The following is an 18,320-nucleotide window of genomic DNA, read 5'->3' as shown; positions in this document are numbered from 1 at the left end:
GTATAAAGAGTAGGGGGAGGGGGAGAAAAGGACAGGGAGTGAGAGAGAACAATGAAAAGAGAAATGGAAGGAGTGGGAAAGAAAGGTAGAGAACGCAAATGGATGGGTCTGTCAAGGACGAGTGTGAACTACAGAAACAGCACCATGAATTCTTAAGGAGAATCGCCACAAGCAAAAGGCAAGAGGAGGAGTGGAGGAGGGGGATTCTTAATGAGGCAAGGCGTCAGCAGCCATCACTGGCAAACGAATGTGACAGATAAAAATTGAGCTTTGGATCATTGGTGACTTTGGTAGGGGAACGGCGCCAAGAGGCTTTTTGCTAGAAAAATGATTTCAAATTAGGTGTGTTTTAAGAGAAAACTTGAAACAAATGAAGTTACATGGTAGGTTTAGTATTGTTTTAAGTGCAAAATTAAATTGAAAAGTAATAAGTATCAATATTGAATTTGATAAATGTTCTCTGCAGGGTATGGAGTGAATTGAATGAGAAGAGGGTTTTCAGCCTTTACTTTTTTGACCCAAAAGACTATACAACCCATATTATTGAGGATTTGGTGAAGAAATGTATTGCTGCAGCAGCAGCCACAACGTGTCCCCACTCTCTGAGGGTGTCTCAGGGGCAGTCAAAAAACACATTTCCATTTCACACCTCACATATAAGCACCCCCTATTTTACCTTGGAACAGCAGCAACAACAACAACAACAACATGGCCTACATCAACCCCACCTGTCAAAAATCAGATACAAAGATGAAAGAAAGTTGGACATTTCTACAGTTCAAGTCCAGCAAACAGAACAAACAGAACACCCAAGCTAGCAGTAATTCTTTGAAAAGGACATTCAACGCCTAAAACATAAAAATATCTGGATTAATAACTTTTTTATTTGTTTACAGTGGGGGTGAGGGGAGGGATAAACAGACCTGAGCAGATGGTGTGTAGAGAGTACCTGGCTAAGGTACTCCTGAGTGGCACAGTGGTCTAAGGCACTGCATCGCAGTGCTAACTGTGCCACTAGAGATCCTGGTTTCGAATCCAGGCTCTGTCGCAGCCGGCCGCGACCGGGAGACTCATGGGTGGCGCACAATTGGCCCAGGGTAGGGGAGGGAATGGCCGGCAGGGATGTAGCTCAGTTGATAGAGCATGGTGTTTGCAACGCCAGGGTTGTGGGTTCGATTTCCATGGGGGGCCAGTATATAAAAATAATATATGTATTCACTAACTGTAAGTCGCTCTGGATAAGAGCGTCTGCTAAATGACTAAAATGTAAATGTTAATTAAGAGAAACTGCACACACACACACACACAGGCTCTAATGGAATAGAGTGGTCTGGTCTACGAGGAAAGCATTTTAGTGACCTCCTTCGCTCAATTGAATGGAGCAGCAGACATCATTAGATAAGAGCAGCGGGGGCTTTTTACCACACCGTCCATTACACACACTCATTAAAACCAACAACCTGTTTTCCCACAATCCCTGGCGGTTCTCCAGTGAAACGGGGGTGCTTTCGCAGGGGTCACTGCCGAGGGCTGGTCACGGCAGGCGGGAGGAGAGTTAGTGGACTGCAACATAGACAACAACACCCCAAACAGAGCCAGACACATCCCTTATCAATACGTTTATACAAATGGTGTAGCCTACTAGGGAATAATTTGCCTGGCAATCCTGCAAAATAACAATAATCATGTGCTATATAGTCCAAGATGTTTGGTTGGGTGAGTGTCATGCAGGGAGAACACAAACAACTGAGGCTCAGTGAGGCTCTTTTAAACAATAACATCGACTACTTAGTGCCAGTATGGGAGGACAAACATCACTCTCTTTTGGAGTGTCCACAACAGATTAGGGATTTTACATAATGCCCAATATAATAGACCTGCACTCATGGTAACACCTACACAGTAGCACTCAATTGTAACTCACCAGGGTGCACACACACACACACACACACACACACACACACACACACACACACACACACACACACACTGTATTGTACACAGCCAGTGGGAAGTCACAGATGACTAACCAAACACATCAATATACAAAATGCAAGCGGGGCTACGATGCTCTGAAGCTGCAAGACAATTTTTGATGTTTTTAATCATGATCATGACTGCTGCGTGGAGTCAGTCCTCTAGTACAATGTTTCCATAGATATGCTCTCTCGTGGAAGTAGTCCACAAGTTTTTTGTAAAAACGTTGAAATCTGTTGCTGATTGGTAGAACCTGATTTAACTTGCAAATATATTTCTCAAGCGCATCACTTTTGCATGCTTGAGTCGACATGTGACTGTCATTAGGTTTAATTGTGTTTCGGTGCAAAGCGATAACACAGCCAAAACAGAGTCACATTTTTAATTGCTTGAAGATATTGATCAGCAAGGTTATCTGAAAGAATAAACATATTTCCATGTTCATCTCTGATTAGTAGTAAGTGCTTTTTATCATATTAATACGTGTATAGCATTCATGCAATCTAATAAACATCCAATAAGAAATAGGTGAAAGGAATACATACTCCAAAATCATGTGCATTAATATGGAGTTGGTCCCCCCCTTGTTACTATAACAGCCTCCACTCTTCTGGGAAGGCTTTCCACTAGATGTTGGAACATTGCTGCGGGGACTTGCTTCCATTCAGCAAGCATTAGTGAGGTTGGGCACTGATGTTGGGCGATTAGGCCTGGCTCGCAGTCGGCGTTCCAATTCATCCCAAAGGTGTTCGATGGGGTTGAGGTCAGGGCTCTGTGCAGGCCAATCGTCTAGAATGTCATTGTATGCTGTAGCGTTAAGATTTCCCTTCACTGGAACTAAGGGGCCTAGCCCGAACAATGAAAAACAGCCTCAGACCATTATTCCTTCTCCACCAAACTTTACAGTTGGCACTATGCATTGGGGCAGGTAGCGTTCTCCTGGCATCTGCCAAACCCAGATTTGTCAGTCAGACTGCCAGATGGTGGAGCGTGATTCATCACTTAAGAGAACACGTTTCCACTGCTCCAGAGTCCAATGGCGGCGAGCTTTCCACCACTCCAGCCGACGCCTTGCATTGTGCATGGTGATCCCGACAAACAGTTCTTGTGCTGACGTTGCTTCCAGAGGTAGTTTGGAACTCGGTAATGAGTGTTGCAACTGAGGACAGACGATTTTTACGCGCTACAGCACTCAGCGGTTCCGTTCTGTGAGCTTGTGTGGCCTACCACGTCGCGGCTGAGCCGTTGTTGCTTCTAGACGTTTCCACTTCACAATAACAGCACTTACAATTGACCGGGGCAGCTCTAGCAGGGCAGAAATTTGACGAACTGACTTGTTGGAAAGGTGGCATCCTATGACGGTGCCATGTTGAAAGTCACTGAGCTCTTCAGTAAGGCCATTCTACTGCCAATGTTTGTCTATGGAGATTAAAGGCTGTGTGCTCGATTTTATACACCTGTCAGTAACGGGTGTTGCTGAAATAGCCGAATCCACTCATTTGAAAGGGTGTCCACATACTTTTGGTCTTGTAGTGTATCATCACAGCATTAGTTAACTATGATCAAGGGACATCACTGACATGCTGTAGGCCTAGGCTAATTACAAAGATTAATTATAATTTTGAGGAGAGAGTGCGTGAGCTTCACAGAAACCACTACCTCCATATGAATCTAAAATCTCCAGTGGAACAGCTGTAAGATACTCTGATTCTTCCCAGCCTATAGACAATATCAGTTCATCTCATGTAACCTAGTTCCTAACCCTAACCTAAGCCAAACCAGAACTACTGTGACTGGAATGCCTTTGCAAAGAAACAAATGCCAGAGTGGATGCAATAAACCAAAAATACACCAATGCAATTTTCATGTCTTATTGTCCTTGTGTCACACGTCACAGATTTGTTCATGCAAACGAACACACCAATTTCTTTATACATTCAACGTAATTTACACTCAATGGAATTCACACTTCACAGTCACCGCCTCAGGCTTTGTGATCTCAAAGCATCAAAGAAAGACATAACTTGACTAGCTCAGTCTATTTCCCCATCTATCTGTGGGAGAGGAGGGGCTCAATTTATTCCTGTTTCACTCCTGTGTTTCTGAAAACGATGTTCAAAGGTATCTGGGAGGCAGGTCGCAAATGCTTGGCAATACCCTGTGGAACAGCCTGGGAGGGCCCAGAAAATGATTTTGTGAAGATAAGCTGTGTCGTCCATCTCAAAGAGCATGTAATTTGGTGCCAATTTTCAATTTAGTTGGAAAATAAGATCCTACATTCATTCTAAGGCTGGAATTTGATAAAATAGCAGTCGTTTCGAGCCAGCCTTTCAGTCACCTCCAGGAGAAAAATCCAATTTTCAGTCCATTTGCTCGATCCCTTCATTCTCCTGTTCATCGTTTAGCATGTGGACCTCATCAGAGGGCTCCCATGAATAGAAACATTATCCTGAACCTTTTAGCCCCTGAAGGGTTGTCTTTTATGCTAGCTCCGCTACAGAACAGGCATACTGAAGTTCAAAACAGAAATAGCAGTAACACATCTAAAGCTCTATTTAGATAGTCAGCTTGTACATAAATCACCCACATGAAAATGATTTGCTCAAATTGAATGGTTTCCTGTTTCTTACTGTCACCCATCAAAGTATTTTCAACAAGATCGTCATCTAATGAATTAAAATGTTTCTTAAGAAAGGCTTCCAACTATACAGTGCATTGGGAAAGTATTCATACCCCTTCCCTTTTTCCACATTTTGTTACGTTCCAGCCTTATTCTTAAATCAATTAAATAAATACAAATCCTCATCAATCTACACACAATACCCCATAATGACAAAGCAAAAACAGGTTTTTAGAATTTTTAGCAACTTTATATATATATTTTTTAACAAAAATAACTAATTTACATAAGTATTCAGAACCTTTGCTATGAGACCCGAAATTCAGCTCAGGTGCATTCTGTTTCCATTGATCATCATTGAGATGTTTCTACAACTTGATTGGAGTTCACCTGTGGTAAATTCAATTGATTGGACATGATTTGGAAAGGCACACACCTGTCTATATAACGTCCCACAGTTGACAGTGCATGTCAGAGCAAAAACCAAGCCATGAGGTCGAAGGAATTGTCCATAGAGCTCCGAGACAGGATTGTGTGGAGGCACAGACCTGGCAAAGGGTACCAAAAAATGTCTGCAGTATTGAAGGTCCCCAAGAACACAGTGGCCTCCATCATTCTTAAATGGAAGAAGTTTGGAACCACCAAGACTCTTCATAGAGCTGGCCGCCCGGCCAAACTGAGCAATCTGGGGAGAAGGGCCCCGATGGTCACTCTGACAGAGCTCCAGAGTTCCTCTGTGGAGATGGGAGAACCTTCCAGAAGGACAAACATCTCTCCAGCACTCCACCAATCAGGCCTTTATGGTAGAGTGTCCAGACGAAAGCCACTCCTCAGTAAAAGGCACATTACAGCCTGCTTGGAGTTTGCCAAAGGGCACCTAAAGGACTCTCAGACCATGAGAAACAAGATTCTTTGGTCTGATGAAACCAAGATTGAACTTTTTGGCCTGAATGCCAAGCATTATGTCTGGAGGAAACCTCGCACCATCCCTACGGTGTAGCATGGTGGTGGCAGCATCATACTGTGGGGATGTTTTTCAGTGGCAGGGACTGGGAAACTAGTCAGGATCGAGGGAAAGATGAACTGAGCAAAGTACAAAGAGATCCTTGATGAAAACCTGCTCCAGAGCAGGTTTTCAGACTGGGGCGAAGGTTCACCATCCAACAGGACAACAACCCTAAGCACACAGCCAAGACAACGCAGGAGTGGCTTCAGAACAAGTCTCTGAATGTCCTTGAGTGGCCCAGCCAGAGCCCGGACTTGAACCCGATCTAATATCTCTGGAGATACCTGAAAATAGCTGTTCAGCGACACTCCCCATCCAACCTGACAGAGCTTGAGAGGATCTGCAGAGAAGAATGGGAGAAACTCCCTAAATACAGGTGTGCCAAGCTTGTAGCGTCATACCCAACAAGACTCGAGGCTGTAATCGCTGTCAAAGGTGCTTCAACAAATTACTGAGTAAAGGGTCTGAATACTTATGTAAATTCAGTCTTAAAAACATAATTTTTTTGCTAAAACAAAAATAAAACAGTTTTTGCTTTGTCATTATGGGGTATTGTGTGTAGATTGATGAGGGGAAAATAACAATTTAATCCATGTTATAATAAGGCTGTAACGTAACAAAATGTGGAAAAAGTCAAGGGCTCTGAATACTTTCCGAATGCACTGTAATTCTGCCATTTCCAGTATGGAAAGATTCTTATATGTAGAAAATCTATTACGCTGATTTCAATAACTGCTGTCTGAAAAGGTTTGCCATTAAGGATTGCAAAATATTGCGGTCCCCTTCGAGGGTGATAAATGGAGCCTTTGGCTTCGATTTCTCTGAATATGACGATCCATAGATGTGTCTCATTAGGTGGGCGCAGCCAGCACAAAGAGTATTAAGCCCTGACCAGCCATTTTCAACGGGGCCTCTGGAACCCTCCCTTAATGATAAATCCACAGTGTCCCCTTTTTAATTAACTGGTTACCTAATCTTTTCACCAATCTCACAAACTCCTGGGACTCTTGAGACATTTAGGCAAATTCCTCAGTCTCTAGAAAGGTACAAAAGGCAATAACACTGTGAGCGCCCAAGACCTTGTGAGCTCCCTGAGCACGGCGGCTAACCTTCCTCTGTGATCTGAAATTACGATAATGATTAGCACAATTATCTGGGCGCCCGTCTGCACTGGGTTAATGAGGAGGTGATTAGAGGTGGCAGAGGTGACTGTGGCGAGTAGAGAGGAGACGAGTCGACTCTGTTCTTGACAGAAGGTTAAGTAAACAAACAATTATAGGCTGTGAAGAAATCAATGCAAGGACATGGGAGCAAACAAAGCTGTGTAGACCTGAATGCAGACCTGAATGCAGACCTGAATGCAGACCTGAATGTAGACCTGAATGTAGACCTGAATGTAGATCTGAATGCAGTCCTGAATGCAGACCTGAATGCAGACCGTATAGAAAGGCAACTAACTTCTTTAGAAGCTTCAAAAAGGATACTGTAGTGATCTCCCTCAGCAATGAGTGGTTTGACAGCGCCGGAGAAGATGGCTGCCGTTTTACAGCCCTCTAACCAATTGTACTATTATGTGTGTTTTTCCGCGTTATTTGTAATTTATTTTGTACATAATGTTTCTGCCATCGTCTCTTATAACCAAAAAGAGCTTCTGGATATTAGGACAGCGATTACTCACCTCGTATTGGACGAAGATTTTTTCTTCAACGAGGCGGCCGCGAAGGATATCATACAGACACCCGACAAGGCCCAAATCCCCGTCATTCGCGTGAGGAAGAGACGGAGATATCGTGGACGGAGATCGGGGTGCCTTGTAAGGATCCGACGGCGAGCGAGTAAACTGCCTCTTCCATCAATCCTATTAGCCAACGTTCAATCTTTTGAAAATAAAGTGGACGACTTAAGATTACGGTTATCCTACCAACGGGACATTAAAAACTGTAATATATTATGTTTCACCGAGTCGTGGCTGAACGACGACAATGATAACATTAAGCTAGCAGGCTATACGCTACATCGGCAGGACAGAACGGCGGACTCCGATAAGACAAGGGGTGGCGGTCTGTGTATATTTGTAAACAACAGCTGGTGCACAAAATCAAATACTAAGGAAGTCTCGAGGTTTTGCTCGCCTGAGGTAGAGTATCTTATGATAAGCTGTAGACCACACTATTTACCAAGAGAGTTTTCATCTATATTTGTCATAGCTGTCTATTTACCACCACAAACCAATGCTGGCATTAAGATTGCACTGAATGAGTTGTACAAGGCCATTAATCAACAGGAAAACGCTCATCCAGATGCAGCGCTCCTAGTGGCCGGGGACTTTAATGCAGGGAAACTTAAATCCGTTCTACCTAATTTCTACCAGCATGTTAAATGTGCAACCAGAGGGAAAAAAACTCTAGACCACCTTTACTCCACACACAGAGACGCATACAAAGCTCTCCCTCGCCCTCCATTTGGCAAATCTGACCATAACTCTATCCTCCTGATTCCTGCTTATAAGCAAAAACTAAAGCAGGAAGCACCAGTGACTCGGTTAATAAAAAAGTGGTCAGATGACGCAGATGCTAAGCTACAGGACTGTTTTGCTAGCACAGACTGGAACATGTTCCGGGATTCTTCAGACAGCATTGAGGAGTACACCACATCAGTCACTGGCTTCATCAATAAGTGCATCGATGATGTCGTCCCCACAGTGACCGTACGTACATACCCCAACCAGAAGCCATGGATTACAGGAAACATCCGCACTGAGCTAAAGGGTAGAGCTGCCGCTTTCAAGGAACGGGACTCTAACCCAGACGCTTATAAGAAATCCCGCTATGACCTCCGACGAACCATCAAACAGGCAAAGAGTCAATACAGGTCTAAGATTGAATCGTACTACACTGGCTCTGACGCTCGTCGGATGTGGCAGGGCTTGAAAACTATTACAGACTACAAAGGGAAGCACAGCCACGAGCTGCCCAGTGACACAAGCCTACCAGACGAGCTAAACCACTTCTATGCTCGCTTCGAGGCAAGCAACACTGAAGCATGCATGAGAGCACCAGCTGTTCCGGATGACTATGTGATCACGCTCTCCGTAGCCGATGTGAGTAAGACTTTTAAGCAGGTCAACATTCACAAGGCCGCAGGGCCAGACGGATTACCAGGACGTGTACTCCGAGCATGTGCTGACCAACTGGCAAGTGTCTTCACTGACATTTTCAACATGTCCCTGACTGAGTCTGTAATACCAACATGTTTCAAGCAGACCACCATAGTCCCCGTGCCCAAGGACTCTAAGATAACCTGCCTAAATGACTACCGACCCGTAGCACTGACGTCTGTAGCCATGAAGTGCTTTGAAATGCTGGTCATGGCTCACATCAACAGCATTATCCCAGAAACCCTAGACCCACTCCAATTTGCATACCGCCCCAACAGATCCACAGATGATGCAATCTCTATTGCACTCCACACTGCCCTTTCCCACCTGGACAAGAGGAACACCTACGTGAGAATGCTATTCATTGACTACAGCTCAGCATTCAACACCATAGTGCCCTCTAAGCTCATCACTAAGCTAAGGATCCTGGGACTAAACACCTCCCTCTGCAACTGGATCCTGGACTTCCTGACGGGCCGCCCCCAGGTGGTAAGGGTAGGTAACAACACATCTGCCACACTGATCCTCAACACGGGGGCCCCTCAGGGGTGCGTGCTCAGTCCCCTCCTGTACTCTCTGTTCACCCATGACTGCATGGCCAGGCACGACCCCAACACCATCATTAAGTTTGCCGACGACACAACAGTGGTAGGCCTGATCACCGACAACGATGAGACAGCCTATAGGGAGGAGGTCAGAGATCTGGCCGTGTGGTGCCAGGACAACAACCTCTCCCTCAACGTGACCAAGACAAAGGAGATGATTGTGGACTACAGGAAAAAAAAGAGGACTGAGCACGCCCCCATTCTCATCGACGGGACTGTAGTGGAACAGGTTGAGAGCTTCAAGTTCCTTGGTGTCCACATCACCAACGAACTATCATGGTCCAAACACACCAAGACAGTCGTGAAGAGGGCACGACAAAGCCTATTCCCCCTCAGGAGACTAAAAAGATTTGGCATGGGTCCTCAGATCCTCAAAAAATTCTACAGCTGCACCATCGAGAGCATCCTGACTGGTTGCATCACCGCCTGGTATGGCAACTGCTTGGCCTCCGACCGCAAGGCACTACAGAGGGTAGTGCGTACGGCCCAGTACATCACTGGGGCAAAGCTTCCTGCCATCCAGGACCTCTATACCAGGCGGTGTCAGAGGAAGGCCCTCAAAATTGTCAAAGACTCCAGCCACCCTAGTCATAGACTGTTCTCTCTGCTACCGCACGGCAAGCGGTACCGGAGTGCCAAGTCTAGGTCCAAAAGACTTCTCAACAGCTTCTACCCCCAAGCCATAAGACTCCTGAACAGCTAATCATGGCTACCCGGACTATTTGCACTGCCCCCCCACCCCATCCTTTTTACGCTGCTGCTACTCTGTTAAGTATTTATGCATAGTCACTTTAACTCTACCCACATGTACATATTACCTCAACTACCTCAACTAGCCGGTGCCCCCGCACATTGACTCTGCAACGGTACCCCCCTGTATATATAGCCTCCCTACTGTCACTTTATTTTACTTCTGCTCTTTTTTTCTCAACACTTTTTTTTGTTGTTGTTGTTTTATTTTTACTTTTTTTGTTTAAAATAAATGCACTGTTGGTTAAGGGCTGTAAGTAAGCATTTCACTGTAATGTCTGCACCTGTTGTATTCGGCGCATGTGACCAATAAAATTTGATTTGATTTGATTTGATTTGCTCTCAAACTGAAGTCTATCTTCATTCAGGGGAGTTTTGGCCTTGTAATGGAAGAAAAAGTACAACTTTTCATAGAAAATAAAGTTGGACTGGGATCCTGTCATCAGAACAGGCCCTACATTTTTAATCTTTAATTTACTTTTATTCATCCAGGTGAGTCAATTAAGAAAAAAATCGTATTTACAATGACGGCCTAAAGCCTGGGCTGTTGGTGGAATAAAGTTGCCTCCCTGAAACGCAACAGTGGGCCTGGGGTCTGAGCCTTTCTGCCTGTGGTGCTATGACTTCTGGGGAGCTGCCTCAGCCTCACTGCCTCTCCTGGGTGGGTAAGGACACCCCCCCCCCCCCCCCACACACACACACTTTTCAAAATGTCCCTGGTTTTGAGGTAATCCTGGTTGGAAGATTCCTGGAATTATGAGAGAATAAGCAGGAAATTCAGAATTCCTTCAACCAGGATTTCTAGATAACAAGCGAATTTATATAAAGTTAGCGGAATTTTGAAAATCCTACCTAGGAGTGGTGTGTGTGTGTGTTTGTGCGTGCTCTCTCCTGCATGATTACATGGGCATTTTATTTCCGCACCAAGAAAACCAAATCATCCTAAAGCATGCATTTCCATTCTCAGATGGAATAATGAGGAAACTCATAATGAAAGCTCAAAGAACGCATGGAAATAGCTGTTATGTAGACCATCTCTGGCTGGTGGGCATGGAGAAGCTGTCGGAGAGAGAGGACTACAGGAACCCTATTGAGAGAGACATTCTACAAATAGATCTTCTTGGGATTACACAGTATGTCAAAGGAGAGAGAGATCAGGCGCTAGAAGCTATCCAAGACCTTTTGTACCATCAGAGGAATCCCAAACAAATAAAACACTAGCGCAAGATAGTCAGCATGCTTCAAAGTTACAGTGTAACCAAACGGCTAAGCAAACCCAGGACATCAGCTTTCGTTCATCATCAAAATGTTTTGCCAAAACTGTGGCAAACCCAAAGTACACCCTCCATAATATCTACCAAGGTTATTAACTTAAAAAATGTCAGTTGGTTATGTTAATCAAGGACTTCCTCAGCCTACCAATATCTTCAAGGGTATCTACAGTGTGTCTTAATTGGAAACAGCATCATCGGGAAAAATGGCAGAGGACGAGAGGCTCCATGGAAGCCAGTAGTAATTATGTCAGTGGCAGGGCCTGCAGCAGTGTGGAGTCAGCTACTATTACTACTGCTGCTGCTGTAGCTTAGCATTAGCTCTGAATCAGGCCTAATTTAACGTTGCGTGATATTGCTGGTAGCAACTGGGCAAAGTGACAATAATAATAAAACAATCTGCAGTCATCTGTAAGAGCCAGAAAACAAAGTCTGGGACCAAATAAGAAGTGAGGTACATGAAGTTGGAAGAGAGAGAAAGCAGCATTAACGGTGTTCAACAGGTTAATAGTGAAGTGTCGTAGTGGTCAGGGCAGATATATGACATCTTTGGGTATCGGCTATGATTGATGTTATGGCCGATGAAAGGCAGTATTTAAATTTGGCAAAGCAGAGTGGTGCAGTGATAATAGTGTCAGTACCATTGGCAGTGTAATACCAATACAAAGAACAGTGCTTTCTGTGTTGACCTTATAGCCACACAGCAGTTTGTCCATATCAATATTCAGGTTTTGCAGTGCCTGAGCAAGAGGAGAGGTGCAATCTGCAGTCCTCCTGGTTTCACAGCAACAGAAAGCAGCACACAGCAAGCTAGCTCATTCTCAAACAGAAAGGTGCAGTATTGAGAAATGGATGAATTGACACAGTGACCAAAATCGAACTCCTGTTGCAAATATTAGTTTAGTTAATACACTAATAATAAGGCTTGTGTCAACGTTCCCGGACCATCATTAAGTTTGCCGACTACACAACAGTGGTAGGCCTGATCACCGACAACGATGAGACAGCCTATAGGGAGGAGGTCAGAGACCTGGCCGTGTGGTGCCAGGATAACAACCTCTCCCTCAACGTGATCAAGAAAAGGAGATGATTGTGGACTACAGGAAAGAAAAGAGGACTGAGCACGCCCCCATTCTCATCGACGGGGCTGTAGTGGAACAGGTTGAGAGCTTCAAGTTCCTTGGTGTCCACATCACCAACAAACTATCATGGTCCAAACACACTCACAGTCGCGAAGAGGGCTCGACAAAGCCTATCCCCCTCAGGAGACTGAAAAGATTTGGCATGGGTCCTCAGATCCTCAAAAAGTTCTACAGCTGCACCCTCCAGAGCATGACTGGTTGCATCACCGCCTGGTATGGCATCTGCTCGGCCACCGACCGCATGTCACTACAGAGGGTAGTACGTAGGGCACAGTACATCACTGGGGCCAAGCTTCCTGCCATCCAGGACCGCTATACCAGGCGGTGTCAGAGGAAGGCCCTAAAAATTGTCAAAGACTCCAGCCACCCTAGTCATAGAATGTTCTCTCTGCTACCGCACGGCAAGCGGTACCAGAGCGCCAAGTCTAGGTCCAAAAGGCTTCTTAACAGCTTCTACCCCCAAGCCATAATACTCCTGAACAGCTAATCATGGCTACCCGGACTATTTACATTGTCACCCCCACCCCACCACACCCCCTCTTTTACGCTGCTGCTACCCACATGTACATATTACCTCAATTACATCGACTAACCGGTGCCCCCGCACATTGACTCTGTACCGGTACCCCCTGTATATAGCCTCCCTACTGTTATTTTATTTTACTACTGCTCTTTAATTATTTGCTATTTTTATTTAAAAAAATTCTTAAAACTGCATTGTTGTTTAAGGGCTTGTAAGTAAGCATTTCACTGTAAGGTTGTATTCAGCGCATGTGGCAAATACAATTTGATTTGATTTGATTTGATTATTTACTGGTGTGCTGATCTTACCAGCTGCAATCTTATCTGTAAATTGAGAGTTGATAGTCGGATTAGATTATTGTGGTAATAGGGAAAGAAGAAAGTGTTTTAAAATGCCTACATAAAGGTTGGCAATAGGTTTAGCTACCTAATAATCTTCCAGCATGTTTATGGACCAAGAAAGCTGTAGATCAGCGCACGTGTGTGCATTCTCACTTCTCAAACTATGGGCAGATTTGAATCATTCAGACTTACATCATTGTTTCATCTTTTTTCCTACCCTCACTCTCCTTGATAGATATTATACACATTTATGGCTTGGTAGCAAACGTCATCGCCATTGAGCTAGTTCTCATAATAGCAGTAAACAGCACCAAATTATATGAGCGTTGTAGAGAGATGTGAGGAGATGTGAAAGGGAGCGGAGTTACAATCTCGCTCTATCCAATCGTAGCAGTAGGATCAAGTTACAACCTACCTATTTCTTGACAGATATCTGAACTAGCCAATTGAGTTCTTTAGAATTTCATTACCAAGTATTATCATTATGTTGTTATGTAGTTATATTGATAAAAAGTCACATTTATTGTTTGATTTTAAAATGTATGCATTAATGCATACAGTGCATTCGTAAAGCTTTGCTGCACAACTATTTTCAGGTCTCTCCAGAGATGTTTGATCGGGTTCAAGTCCGGGCTCTGGCTGGGCCACTCAAGGACATTCAGAGACTTGTCCCAAAGCCACTACTGTGTTGACTTGTCTGTGTGATTAGGGTTGTTGTCCTGTTGGAAGGTGAACCTTCGCTCCAGTCTGAGGTCCTGAGTGCTCTGTAGCAGGTTTTCATCAAGGATCTCTCTGTACGTTGCTCTGTTCATCTTTCCCTCGATCCTGACAAGTCTCCCAGTCCCTGCTGCTGAAAAACATCCCCACAGCATGATGCTGCCACCACCATGCTTCACCGTAGGGATGGTGCCAGGTTTCCTCCAGACGTGACGCTTGGCTTTCAGGCCAAAGAGTTCAATCTTGGGGTTTCATCAGACCAGAGAATCTTGTTTCTCATGGTCTGAGAGTCTTTAGGTGCCAAGCGGGCTGTCATGTGCCTTTTACTGAGGAGTGGTCCGTCTGGCCAGTCTACCATAAAGGCCTGATTGGTGGAGTGCTCCAGAGATAGTTGTCCTTCTGGAAGGTTCGCCCATCTCCACAGAGGAACTCTGGAGCTCTGTCAGAGTGACCATCGGGTTCTTAGTCACCTCCCTGACCAAGACCCTTCTCCCCCGATAGCTCAGTTTGGCCGGGCGGACAAATCTAGGAAGAGTCTTGGTGGTTCCAAACTTCTTCCATTTAAGAATGATAGAGGCCACTGTGTTCTTGGGGACCTTCAATGCTGCAGACATTTTTCGGTACCCTTCCCCAGGTCTGTGCCTCCACACAATCCTGTCTCGGAGCTCTACGGGCAATTCCTTTGACCTCATGGCTTGGTTTTTGCTCAGACATGCATTGTCAACTGTGGGACGTTATAGAGACAGGTGTGTGCCTTTCCAAATCATGTCCAATCAATTGAATTTACCACAGGTGGACTCCAATCAAGTTGTAGAACATCTCAAGGATGATCAATGGAAACAGGATGAAACTGAGCGCAATTTCGAGTCTCATAGCAAAGGGTCTGAATACTTATAAAAATGTGTAAAAACCTGTATTCGCTTTGTCATTATGGGGTATTGTGTGTAGATTGATGAGGAAAAACATTTATTTAATCAATTTTAGAATAAGGCTGTAACGTAACAAAATGTGGAAAAAGTTAAGAGGTCTGAATACTTTTCCAATGCACTGTACATGTCTGTCTCTTTGTCATCAACATTTTATAATTTAATGATATTGAATATCGGCCTAATATCTCGGCCTCCTTGATCCCCCAAAATCGGTATTGGCCCAAAAAAATCCATATCGGTCGTTCTCTACTGAGAACCATATGATTCTTAGAGCTTGGTGAGAGTGTGGTTGTCCTATGGTTATTTTACATACAACCTTCCCACAACATTCTGGGAATGGTGCAGGATAGTTGTGTGGCTTTGGAATATTCTCTGCACATTTATGGAACTTGACAAAATAACGTTATTTTCTTGGTATTTCATTACTTTAACAGAACGTTTCCTAAAAGTTCAAACATGGTTACATTTAATTACATTTTTGGTAATGTTCTAGGAATGTTCTCCAACTGGTTTGACAGTGGGAATGTTCTCAAATACTTCAGAGAACGTTAAGAAACAACGTTCTTCTGTGGGAATTTCAATACTTCAGAATAACATTCCTGCAGGTTTCCTCATGGTTCTATTTAAAATCATGTTCTCAGAATGTTAAGAAACAACGTTCTACTGTGGGAATTTCAGTGCTTCATCATAACGTTTTCTGCAGGTTTCTTCACAGTTCTATTTAAAGTCATGTTCTCAGAACATTAAGAAAACTCATATACATTCCGTTCTCAGCATCAACAAAACTCTCTCTATCCTCTATCTTGTTAAGTGTGTTCAGGTGTGTTGGCTGCGTCCACTAATTGGCCACACCTGATCATAATGAGTGCTTGTTTCCTTTGAAATGGGGTCTGTTTGAATAGACTAAAATGAACAGCTTGGTATGAGTTAAAAGACATGGCATGCTAGCTCCATCCTGGTGGTGCAGTGGACTAATTCCATGGATAGAGAACAGAAGATCATGAATTCAAATCTCACTGATGCCGTGCCACAATAAAAAATAGAAAAATGTATTTGCATGATTAATGCCTAAGCAAAGGAATTTCCATGTGTCCTACCTGTGCTTGGCGTTCAAAACAGTTAACTTAAGCTAGCAGTGTTATTGAAACGTGTTCTCAGAACGTTCTTTTATTGAATTCAAATACTCTATAACTTCTGTTCTCAGAATGTTAATAAAACCTCCTAGGAAAACTTTCAGGGAACCATAGTAAAATGTTCTCAGAACCTCCCTGCAACCTAAAAATTAACATTCCCAGAACAGGCGAAATGTTAACTTCCCTTCTCAGAACGTTTAAAAAACGTTCCGTTTTACCGGTCAGGAAACATATGGCTTTGTTCCCACAATGAATAGGGAAACAAAAAAACGTACGTTCCCACAACTTCCAAGGAACCAAATGTGCTAGCTGGGTGGTTTATTTTCCAAAATATTATTGGATTAATCTCGGGGCCATCCAAATCCTTGCATTTCTGTTTTGACTACTGCCATGTAAAAAAAACAATTTCTCTGAGTAGTATATTCTGAGAAGAGCTTCTTTTAAAAAGACACGCTAAGCATAGCGGACGGACCATCTTTTTAAGGGTCGTTGGGGCATATCCTTGTCGTATGCCTCACAGTTAAAACCCATTCTGTAAAACAAAGTCTTGCAGACCATGGAGGACGAAAGAGAGACATGAATAAACAGTGTCTGCGCCTCCTTTCCTCTCTGCTCACAGGGGAGAAATCATCCTTGGCCTAATTATTTTTTATTTCCACTTGGATTGTTTGATTTTGGAGTGATTCATTTCCAGTCCATTAGAGAGAGGCTCGAAGGGTGTGACAGCCAACTGACCTCTTGCTGTTTGGGTTCAGAGTAAATCAAATCTATATGAAAAGGCACAGTGCTGTTCTCTGTTACCTGCCAAAGTTAGTTACAGGAGAACTGAGTTATACACTCAGTCATGGGATAAGCCTATGCTGGATGCTCATAAAAGTTGTCCCTCCTAAAACAGGAGGCTGAACAGTTGGCAAAGGATGGAAATGAAACTTCTGAAGCGTGTGGAGGGTGGGGTGATAAAACAGATTTCAAACAATGGCAACTCTGATGTGGGACACAACAAGCTTTCAATGGTGTAGGTGCAGCTAAATGTTTAGCAGTAATCCTGCTCGACGTCAATACTACAGCTCAGAGAGTTCCTTGCCCACATCACCATGGCAACAGAGTTTGAATGGTGGGGATATACATGGCAAAATCTTCTGCGATGTTCATCTGCTTGGTGCACATGAGGTAGACGCCACGTCCATACTGATTAAAAACTTGTGTGAGATAACTATTTCACGCACATCTCATGTATAATGGATGAATAGATGTCGGTGTTCTGCTGTTGTTTGTTGGGAGTGTGAGGCTTCAAATATTTCTAGAAAAAATCCAGAACACTAAGTTCAGACATGCAAGATGGATCATAAACGTGGCTACAGTTTCATTTTGTTTCATCACACTCCATCAGTGTGTCCAGGATGGTAGAGATCCAGAAACCTTTTAAGAAGTCTCCTTCAAGGCTGTAATCATTATCTTTCCAGGATATATCAACACAAGTCCAACAAATGAGAAAATAAAATTGGACGAAATTGGAAAAATGCAACTTTATATATGCAAAGTAAATATAAACTAATAGTTAAATATCTAATAGTTTAATATCTAATAGTTTAATATCTAATAGTTTAATATCTAATAGTTTAATATCCCTGCTGCCTTTAGTGGAATTGAGACGTATGTGATCATATTCTGCATTCACTGATGTTATGTGGTGTGCCACAATCAGAAACACAAATTGCATTAAAAAAAGACCATGATTTTTGGGATTTTCATGAAATGTAATCCATAGAAGGAACCTTTGGAGGAAGGATTGTTGACATGTATTTGACATTTGTAACTTAAAGCATTGATTGAAGTTGGAACATTTGTGACATTTTGGCCTTAACCACTCCTCATTTAAGACTCCATAATGTTTCATCTGTAGGTACTACAAACATTGGCGTCATATGAAGCTTTACTGCTTGCTCTGTAATATGAGTTGTATTTTTATTTATATAACAATTTTCTTACATTAATTTCTGAATATTTAAAAATATTAACATGAATATTGAAAACATACCATTTTTGATTAGGCACATTTTTCAATATATTGTTGAACATATACTCTCTGCTAGTTTTAAAATAATGACACCTTTTATACAGAGAAAATGGCATAGTAGGCAATGTAACC

The 18,320-nt window shown here is 43.4% G+C and overlaps 1 protein-coding gene across 1 annotated transcript in view; it reads right to left on the bottom strand.

Moving 5' to 3' along the window:
* LOC311109415 (A-type potassium channel modulatory protein DPP6-like) overlaps window positions 1-18,320 on the bottom strand; it is a gene marked incomplete at both ends in the record, with an annotated part of 209,412 nt that overhangs the window by 87,201 nt on the left and 103,891 nt on the right. The window lies entirely within an intron of this gene.

This window comes from Coregonus lavaretus (assembly GCF_964263955.1).
Source record: "Coregonus lavaretus genome assembly, chromosome: 34".
Lineage (NCBI taxonomy): Eukaryota > Metazoa > Chordata > Actinopteri > Salmoniformes > Salmonidae > Coregonus > Coregonus lavaretus.
This window is presented reverse-complemented; position numbering and strand designations above follow the sequence as displayed.